The sequence below is a fragment of the Callospermophilus lateralis genome, chromosome 11 (genome assembly GCF_048772815.1).
Source record: "Callospermophilus lateralis isolate mCalLat2 chromosome 11, mCalLat2.hap1, whole genome shotgun sequence".
Classification (NCBI taxonomy): Eukaryota; Metazoa; Chordata; class Mammalia; order Rodentia; family Sciuridae; genus Callospermophilus; species Callospermophilus lateralis.
This window is the reverse complement of record NC_135315.1, coordinates 64002738-64012819: the sequence shown is the minus strand read 5'-3', so window position 1 is coordinate 64012819 and position 10082 is coordinate 64002738. Positions and strand designations below refer to the sequence as shown.

Here is a 10082-nt window from a genome sequence, read left to right as displayed (position 1 = left end):
CCGCATGGTGCAGGGTGCACTAGGGATCCAAGAGAACCAATCCAACTAAATAGGAGCAGGAATCTAGAATCAAGGCCTGCTAAGCATGAAAACCCTTTGGCTCGATAAGACAATCAATAGATTTTTAGTATTCTTCCCGTGAAGTATGTTAATTTTGAACTTTCCAACCGATAAACTGCAAATAGGTTAGAGAGATGAATCCCTCAGGCTGAAACCTGAGGCTAAATCTCTCCAGAACATCTTCTTAAATTTGACCAACTTACCTGCACTTATTATTTTCTAAGTGAACCATAAAATGAAAATCCTGAGTGTCAACATTTTTTTTTTTTTTTAGAATCTCTGTGTTACTGGTTTGCATTATAGTATGTGTCTGACTTCAGGACACATGCTAAATCCTATCCAGTTAAAAAAAGAAAAAAAAACATTTTTGATGCTTCATATTCTTTTGGCAATGCTTTATTTAAAATAGCTGGGTGTAAGCTCTTTTCTATCACTATTTTAAAATGTAGGTTCAAAACCAAATTCAATTCATAAAAGGTGTGATGCAATATATACTATCACTCTATCATGTTCTTGAAGTAGTTTGTATAAGGTGGCTATTATTGGCCCTAGAGAAGATCTGAATGGTAAGCAAAGAAGAGAGGGAGGGAGGAAAAGAGGAAAGGATAGAGGCACCTAGATGACGCATCTAAAATGAGATGTGTTCCAAGGGGCAGAGACAAGGGAAAGGTCACATTTGGGAAGGGTGGCTGTGGTTTGGGCGGAGGAGAGCTAAAACAACCAAAAGCTTGGGACACTCATATGGCCACACTATTTTCCACCAGGCTGGGTCGCAGGTACTCATAGGGTATGTCTAGGTTTTCATTCCGGACTTCGATTTCCTTGTCCAGGACAGCCAGCTCCTCCCTGAACCTCTTCAGCACAGCCTTGGGCCCAGGGCTTGAAAAATACTCCTCCTCATGCTGGCCCAGAGGCACCTGGGATGGAGAGGAAAACACAGCTTAGAACCTACGAGCCCCATTCAAGGCACCACACCTCCCCCTTTGCCTCCTTCCCCAGGCCCTCGGGGCATCTGGTTCTCACCATAATGGGCTGGCGTCTGCCAAGCTGCCAAATGATGGACATCTGGAGAGTAGCCTGATTAACAGTGGGCCGTGTGGCCATCACTGTCTCCATAGTGGCATCCTTGGTAGTTGGTGGGGGCAGCCGCATGGTGCAGGGTGCATTAGGGATCCAAGAGAACCAATCCAACTAAATAGGAGCAGGAATCTAGAATCAAGGCCTGCTAAGCACGAAAACCCTTTGGCTCACCTGTATTCAGCTCCCTCCCCCCAGTGAAGTCCACAAATTCCCAGTTGCCCAGGTTAACAGTCAAGGTTAAGTACCTGGCCCAGGTGGATGGAAGAATGCTGCCCAGTGCAGGTGAAGATGCACATGGTGACAAAGTGGCAAGCCTGGGCCCGAGACTGGAGAGAGGTGGGAAACCCTACAAGAAGTGGGGAGAGTTAAAGTTGTGGGGTCAGGCATAGGAGCAGATCTGAGAGAGATAAGGCAAAGAGAGGAGAAAAAGGGTGGTAAAGAGGGATGCCAGCAACTCTCAGTGACCTGTGGAAATTGACCTGAGAGCCGGTGGGGGCAGGGGATGGAGGACCTCTGCTGGGAGGATCCCAATCAGTCAGGTGCTGGGGCTGGCTCACAAAGATGTCAACTTCTCAACTGTTCAGCATGCTGGTAGCCACAGTGGGATATTTATGTCACAGAAATGGGCAAATGCTACCAGGCAGGGCTCTTTTTTCTGGGGAGCCAGTTGTTAAACATTTTTTAGCACTACTCCTACTGTGTCTAGGAGGCTTTTGGATTTTATATGGGTTGGATATGCTTTTGGAAGATTCTATATAAGAAGAGAGGATTCTGGAGAGGTCTCTTATAACTTTTGTCTTAGTTCTGAGGACAGGAACTCTGATTACCTCGATCCTGGGCCCCTAGCAGCCCAATTTCAGTGATGTCTCGACACCAGTTCTGCAGCTCAGGGTCATCTCTCACAGCCACATCTGTCTTATAGTACAGATCCATAATTCCTTCCACATACCTGCCAGACAAGAGGTCAGGGCAAGAAGAGCTGAAGCTCTCAGCTCCTTGTTCACGTGGCCCATTCAGGGCATCCAGCTCCCCAACCAAGACACAGCCCTCCTGTTCTCCTAGCCTTCTTCTCCACCCTCACCGTCACCCCACCTGCCCTGCCTCCCTGCTTGCCTTACCGACGGATGATTTCCCAGAGCCGCAGTGCATCTTGAGCATCGTAGGAAGACTTGACTTCCAGGAGCCCCCGGTCAGCTAAGTCGTCAGGGGGACATAATGAGCTATAGGTCAGAAGGCCTCCAGCACGCCTCAGCAGATCCAGATGGCCTCCCCCACCTACGCTCACCACCTGAGGATTGAGGAGAGACAGTCAGGCAAGTCAAGCTGTCTGAGGCTAGAGCCAGCAAGGAGAGTGAACCCAGAATCTGAATCCCCCCCTTCTTTCCCCATACCTGGTCAAAAACTCCACAGTCTGAGACCAGCCCATTCCTGGCCCGAAGGTTAATTGCATGGTGTATCGCAGGTGAGGAACTATAAGCTAAAAGAAGAAAAGCAGGCAAGGGCAAAGTCAAAAGAGATCTGTAGCAGGACCCTGCAGAAACCAGCGTGGAAAGGGGAGGAAAGAACAGGTCTTCAGGAAAAGCACAGACCTGGGGCTCAGTGGCCCCTCAACACCAAGAGTTTGCTAGTAATCTGCACTGCCTAATGCCCTCCACAAATCACTGCCTTAGTGCTTTATAACTGAAAGAAATCACTCTCCTTTTCTTTCCATATTCTTTTCATAAGTCTAGGTGAATATTCTTCAAATATTTTTTTTTATCAAAAGTCCCATAAGAATCTTTTTAAGACTTTTTTCCTAATCTCACATTCATCCAAGAAATGTTAATGCTACAAACATTGTACCTGTTTCTGTGCTATAATATCTATGCTTTATACATGAAGATAATATTTTCACACACACACACACACACACACACACACAGTGATTGTCACACACACACCCTTGAGGGGAATAACAGTCCCCTTCGAGAAGGTCTGGTGAGACCTACACCTGCCTCCAGAACCTTCTGATTCCCTCTCCCCTTGTCCACCACACTCCCCTTCTTTCGGTTCTTCAGACAAGTCAAGATCATTCTATGTCAGGGTCCCTGCACAGGCTGTCCCACTAGCCTGGAACACCGAGGACCCTTGACCAGTTCATTGGCTGGCTTCTTGTTTTCTCACCCTTTATGTCACCTCCTTGAGGGAACCTTTCCTGACACCCAATCTAAACTCACCATCACACCACCCTGCTCTGATTCCCTATATCATACTTGTCACAGCCCCTATATTGCAACACAGTCTTTATAGTCTGCCCTTATTGGAGATGAAAATCCCAAAAGATTAGGACATTGTCTGATCCAGATGTTACCACTGGCATCTAGAATGATTCTTGCACCCAATAACCATTTTGAATGAGTGAATGTGTTGCCCTAATTGCTGGCTTGAGCCCCTTTAACTGGCCTATGTTACTACTTTAGAACTTTTCAAATCTTTTATGTGAAAGTCTTTTATGTTATTTGCATGGTCCCCTATGGACGGAATCTTTAGTCATTAGCCTGTTCGTATGAATATCTGTGCTTTATAGATTAAAAAAAATAATATTTTTTGCTCCTCTCCCCAAGAAACATGTTCGCCCCCTTGGGGAGGTGACAAAAGCAATTGAAAATGCAGGACAGGCCCTCTCCCACTCCCTAGCTCTCTTGTTTTCCGTTGTTGGTTCTCACAAAGCACTGAGATGTCACACAGGGACCCCTCCAGAGGTGGGAATATGCAGTGAAAGAGAAGCAGGCAAGAGAGTCGAGTTGGGAATAAGGTATTACCTTGAAGACAGGATGTACTGATGGAAGGCACCTCATGGTGGCCACAGCAAAGACCTCAGCCATCAAGTGTCCTCTCAGAAGATGAGACTGCAGCTCATGAAGCTGGAATTCAGAGCTACGGACCCAGCATTTGGCCAAGAGCCAGACCACTGGGGGATCTGTGGGCAGGAAAAGGGGTGGCGGAATAGATCCGATCTTTGGCAGTTGGAGCTGGAGCAAAGACAAGAGTGGGAAGGAAAAGTTGGAAGAGGGGCTGAGTGTCAGGTGCCCAACCATTTCCCCTCTCTTGCATGTTACCTGTCCCTTCTTCCTCCACATTTGCCTGTCTTTCTCCATCTTCCCACTCCAGCTACCATTTCTCCCCCCACCACCCTTCTCTTATCCATTCAGAGCAGTGCATTGATGTTGGATAAGCCTCAATGCGCTCAGCCTTCAGCAGAAACCGAGCCTTCTCCAGCCTCCACTTCCCCTTTCAGTTCCCACAGTGTGGACAGGAATCAAACCCTTCATCCCACAGTCTTGTTCAGAAACCTCAGCCTCTCTCTGATCTTCCTACACCACCTCTGCACAGAGGACTGAGTCTTCAGTTCTCAGCTGCCTGCTAGACAATTTGAATGTTTCCCCATTGCCTCAAAATTGACAAGTCAAAACCCTACCCAGGCATTTTTTTCTTCTTTACTGGTATGGACTGACACCCCCTTTTCCCCTCTTTTGGAATCCAGTTGAATCTCCCTCTGCACTCCTATCCATCTTTCCTCTCCGTCTCTATCCCCAGGGGAGTCCTTCACCTCCCAGAGCTATAGCATGAGACCCCAAACCTGGCACTAAACACAACTTCCCCTCTAGTGTGCCCACAACATCTTTCACAACAGCCTTCCCCAGCTTCCCTTATCCCTACTCCTTAGCTTGCCTTAGGTTTTATCCTCTCACCTCATATTATTCGCCCACTCCAATCACAGAGAATCTCCTGACTTCTCTACCTCCGCTTCTCTGCCCAACACATCTTGCCCCTGGGGATAGGTCCTTCCTCTCCTCCCGTTTGTCTAAGTCCTGGCCCTCTTGCAGGGATTCCTTTCAGACTGTCTCTGACTTTAGTATTGTCTACATTTCCAAGGAGGCTGAAAAATCCTTAAAATCAAAGACTTCACCCATTTCTTCCTTTAATGACTCCTCCAGTGTCTCAGAGAGTGAGTCCTCAGTGAACTTGAATGAGGGGCTGATTTGAGACGGCCAACCAACAAGGAGCAGAAATCCCAAGTCCTCTCACCTGAATGGCCATGGGTAAGAGTTGCCCCTCAGGCTGCAGTTTCAGCATGACCAGAGGGGCAGCCAGGTGCTGTTGGTGATTACAGATGACATTGGCCTTGATCCCATCCAGTAGGTAAAAATCAGCTTCAAACAAGGTGCCTCCCTGGGTGGGGGAGAGGGCAAGGGCTTCTCTCAGCATAAGGTGTCTTCTTCCCACCCTGATTCCCCAAATGGAGAAGAAAGAGAAGGAAACTGACTTGTCTTCATCACCTACTTTGTACCAGTAGTGGATTATGTGCATATTATCTCATGAAATTTGTATACATTCTACTTGAATCATTCCCAGTTTTACAGAAAATGAAATAGATAATCAGAGAAGTTGGGTATTTTGTCTGAGTTCACACAGCTTACAAATAGAAGAGCCAGGATTCAAATCTAAGTTTGCCTGACCCTGTAATCCTCTGAATTTTCTCTATCAATTGTCCCATATTGTCCCAGATTAACAATCCTCTGGCCCTGATTGTTCTGCACACTCCCTGAATCCATAGCACCAAGGCTCAGTCCCATTTCCTCATTTTGACTCAGTTTATCAACCATCCCACCTCATACACCCCACCCTTCACAATTGCACCACTCTCATGTGGGAAGAAGAGCCATGGAGCTGTACTTTTCAGGATTGCTCAGGATTTCTGTAAGAGTCCTTCTTGCCAATCAGCCATAAGCCAGGCCCATGGTGAACCCTACTGCAGCACAGTTGATGCTAACACCACTCCCATTTCACTGTTCGATCTCCTTAGGGTTCATACCTTGAGCTCCTTCTGCAACTGAGCCTGCAGTTCCTCCATCCCTGGAGGAAACACTAGGCGTTCAGGAAGCTGAATGGAGCGCCTCAGCAGCATGGGGTTGGCGCCATTGAGAAACTGATACCCAAAGAAGGCATCCTCCTTCCAGGACTGCCGCACTCGCTCTGGGGAATGGCAGTAGAGCATGCTATGAGACCTGAGATCCTGGTCCTCCTGACCCCCACCAAACCATCCTCATTTGACCCCAGCTTATCAGGGGATCTAAACCTCTGGTCTCCCAACCCTGGTTCTTTCATTAACCCAGACTGGGTGGGATCTAGGTGATAAAAGGTCCAGGGAGAAGTACTGGGGTAGGTGGGACTAACCAGCCAGCTTGCTGTAGCCACACCAAAAAATCCGGTTATAGTCATCCACATCATTCCAGTTACTCAGAATATTCACAGATCTTTTGACAGCCAGGTCAGCCAGCCTTCAGGGAAGAATAGGGCAAACAGACACTGAGTCGTAGACGCAAACACTACAGCCACGGGCACCTATCTTGGACTGGTCAGTCCAGTGCAGTACATAGGCCTATTGGCCTCCACTAGATCAAGATTCTCACCAGGGCCTCCTTGGTCTCACCCTACAGCCAGTGAAGCTTCAAAGTCAACTCTCTTGTTTTCCAGAAATCGCTCATCTTCAGGGAGGTCAGATAAACTAGTCCCAGCCACATTCAGAACTAAGCCAGCCTTCCAGTTACCCCACCTGCGGGGGCAGAAATAAAATCAGGCATTGGTATTCCAGAGAATTAACCACACATCATGAGTCAGGGGATGGGCGACTGTTGGGGTTTTTAGCCCTCATTCCCTCCCAACCTACGACCTGCGGGAGAGGTGGGGAGAGCTCGCCCCGACTGGACGAGCCAAGAAAGGAGAGGGTCCCTCGCCAGAGGACAATCAGATGCATCAGGGAGACCAGACAAAGCAGGAGCTGGTTTTTTGAGAAAACACACACAGCTAATATAATGTACAGGAGCCAATCAGGATAAAGGTCAGCAGGGTGGGGAGAGTTCATGTGTATACCCATCCTACAGGGTATATGACAATGGGTGACACGAGCTGTCCACCAGGGCAGAAGGGTTCTGAGCCTATCCTACAGGTGGTCCGATTTTTTGTCACAACCCATGGTAATGCCTTCTGGCTGATTTCCAGGCGCCATCCCAGCCATGTACGGCCCCAGGACCAGGAAGCGGGTAGCAGCCAGCAAGTTAGGTTTCCTCTTTTCTGATGCAACATGCCCCACATGTTACATCATGCCCTACAGGGGACTAACTTGTACAACTTTCTTCTCTCTTCCAGTTCCTCTTCCCTGTGCTTCTTGAAAAGGCCTTGAGAGTCTTCAACCACTGTGCAGCCTGAAAGTAAAGAGGGCATGGTATGACTTCACTGAGGGCCTGACCCTATCCCTATCTTCTTGGTCCTTCTAGCTGGCCCCTACAGCTTCATGTCCCTCTCCTGTCTCCTTGACACCTGTGCCAGTAACCTTCTGTTTTGACAATTCCCAAACAACTCCTGCCCTCCAGGTTCTAGCTTCCACATCTGTGCACGCACACACACACACAGACCTTCAGCCTCTCTTGTGCCTTCTCACACACTTGTCCCTGGTGCTTACCAGTGCCCTCAGCAAGGCTCAAGATGTGGTTGCCCTGCACCCAAAGGTAACAAGGGAACCTGTACTCAGGCCCTCCACCTCCAGGGCCCTGCACAGAGATCCAGTTGCAGAACCAGTTGTCATCCTTAATGAGGTGCCTTTTGCGCACTTTCACAAACAGCAGGGACCCCAAGTACTCTGAGACTTCCACCTTGAACTCCTGTTCCTGTAGGGGACAATTCAGCATCTATGCTGAGAGGTTCAGAATCAGTGGGACCCACAGGATTGTGTACTTGGGCTGGGTCTTGCTTCCCCTGGACTGCTTTCCCCTGACTTCAGGGAAAGGGAAGCGAGATAAAGGGAGTCCACATTGAGCAGGAGCCCCTAAGACCCTATTCTGAGATGCCAAATAACTCAACCCACAGTGAGAAGGTAAAGGACAAGAGATGGAAAGGTGCTCTCTTTCCTTCCTAATTTCCTCCCTATTTCATTGATTGGGTCAAGCGCTGGCAAGGATCAGGCACTGGGAACCCTGCGCTGCAGGCTGGAGAGCACACTGTCAATGCTGGCAGAGGAGCTGGATCCCGCAGTTACACCGGTGAGACCTCAGCCAAGGCTGAGGGCGGCCAGGCACCCCGCCCCTCCTGGAGGCAGGTTTCCCAGAAGACTTTATATCCATGCGGAAGCCTGGAGGTGGAGAGGGCTTAGGCAGCTAGGAGTGAGAGCGAGACAAAAGCAAGGAAAAGGCGTTCCAGCTAGAGTCCACGGAGACAGCAGGCGGAAAAAGGCACCAGCTCCGTGGAACTGGAGCACAGAGCGCCAGACGCGCAAGATCCGATGGTGAGTCTTAAAAGTTAAGCCAATGTTTTGGATTTGGCCCAGAAAACAAGCGGGAGCCATTCAAATGTTTTCAGCAGGGGAATTTTGTTTTAAGGTCGGGAATATACTGGGGGAGAAATTGACTGGCTTCAGAAGGGTTAGAAACAGAGGCCGGGAAGCCACTAAGAAGGTGAAGGTAACACAAGGTCAAGGGGACACTGGTGATCAGGGTGAGGCAGTTATCAGAACAGTGATGGGGGAGATGCCCAAGAGAGAAAAGATAGGGGAGGGTTAATAGTGGGAAAGCGGGGCATCTCCTTTCTACACATTCCTCTGAAACATCCTTGGGGCCAGCATCCGGATCTGGAAGGCTGGGAGACAGCTGGACGGATGATGGGAATTTGGGAGTCATCAGGTGAAAAGAAGTAACAGAAACGGCAAGAACACCGAGTAAAGGTCGGGAAATTGAGAGTTCACAGGTCTTGCCTCCTTTCCCCCACCCTTCCCCCATCCCAAGTCCCCAAGATCAGAGATCTAGCACCAGTAGAGAAAATTTGAGAGAGCAGCTTTTAAAAATAGGAAAACCGGAAAGACGGCTGCTCCGGTGACCGCAGTGTTTGGTGACAATAGAACTCTGTGGAATGAGGGGTGCGGGGGAGCCAAGTCAATTCCAAGGAAGCCAGGAGCGAGGACAGTTACTGAAGCCCTCTAAGAAACCCTCTAGGGCGCTGCACGTGGCAGACCCCCTGGAGCCGTAGGCTCGCACGCTCAGTTGGGATAAAGAGGAGGTGGGCTGGGATGCGCCTGGTCACCGAGACTTGAGGCATCTCAGGCCGAGGGCGCAGCCCACCCACCCGACTCCCTGCAGCGTACCTGGTCTCTGGCTGGCCTTAGCAGCATGCCGAGCGCCGCCTCCCCGTGCTGGCCGACCAACCACAGTTGCACCTGGTTAGCGGAGCCCGCGCAGAGAGAGGTACCAGTGGATACGCGGACGCGATAGACACCCATCTTGCTCAAAGCCGCTTAATGGGTTCTGAGAAGGAAGAAGGGTGGAAGCATTAAATAACAGAGCCCGAGACCCCGCCCTCTCGGAAGGCGGGTCGTCAATGGCACGTCTCCAGCCGACCTCGCCAGATTATGATCAGAGGCCCCCAGTTCTATCAGTCTAGAGCTCAGCCCCAGTCCCCAAAAGGCGGGGCCCTATTGGGAGGGCGTACAAACCATTATCTTGATGGGAGGAGGAAGCAGAAGAGGATTTGAGCAGAAAGTCTACAAAAAGGAATCAACAACACCTAATCCGGGAAAACCCAGTGAGAAGAGTGAGCCTTGGGCGGACTTTGGGGCAAATCCGGACGACTGGGAAGTCCTCCTCCACCTAAACAAACATGAGCTCCTTGCAAATTGCTTCTCCCAGGCCATAGGGCGCGCTTAAGGTTGCAGTGGAGAGGTAGTGGGCGAGGAGACATGGTCTTCCGCAGCGTTTGAAGGATTTGATCAATTTTTGTACACTTTACTTTCTTTGTGCTCATTACTTTGGAGCTTAAAAACGACTGCCTTCCTTGTTATCTGCAGATATGAACCTTCTTGATATTCAACACCTATGTTATCCCCATCTGCCCTCCTTCTCCTCATCCCACAGCAT

At 49.5% G+C, this 10082-nt stretch overlaps 1 pseudogene; it reads right to left on the bottom strand.

Annotated features, from left to right (window-relative positions):
* Nucleotides 1-797: 797 nt before the first annotated feature.
* LOC143410274 (polyunsaturated fatty acid lipoxygenase ALOX15-like) lies at nucleotides 798-9448 on the bottom strand (annotated as a pseudogene).
* Between the last annotated feature and the right edge of the window lie 634 nt (nucleotides 9449-10082).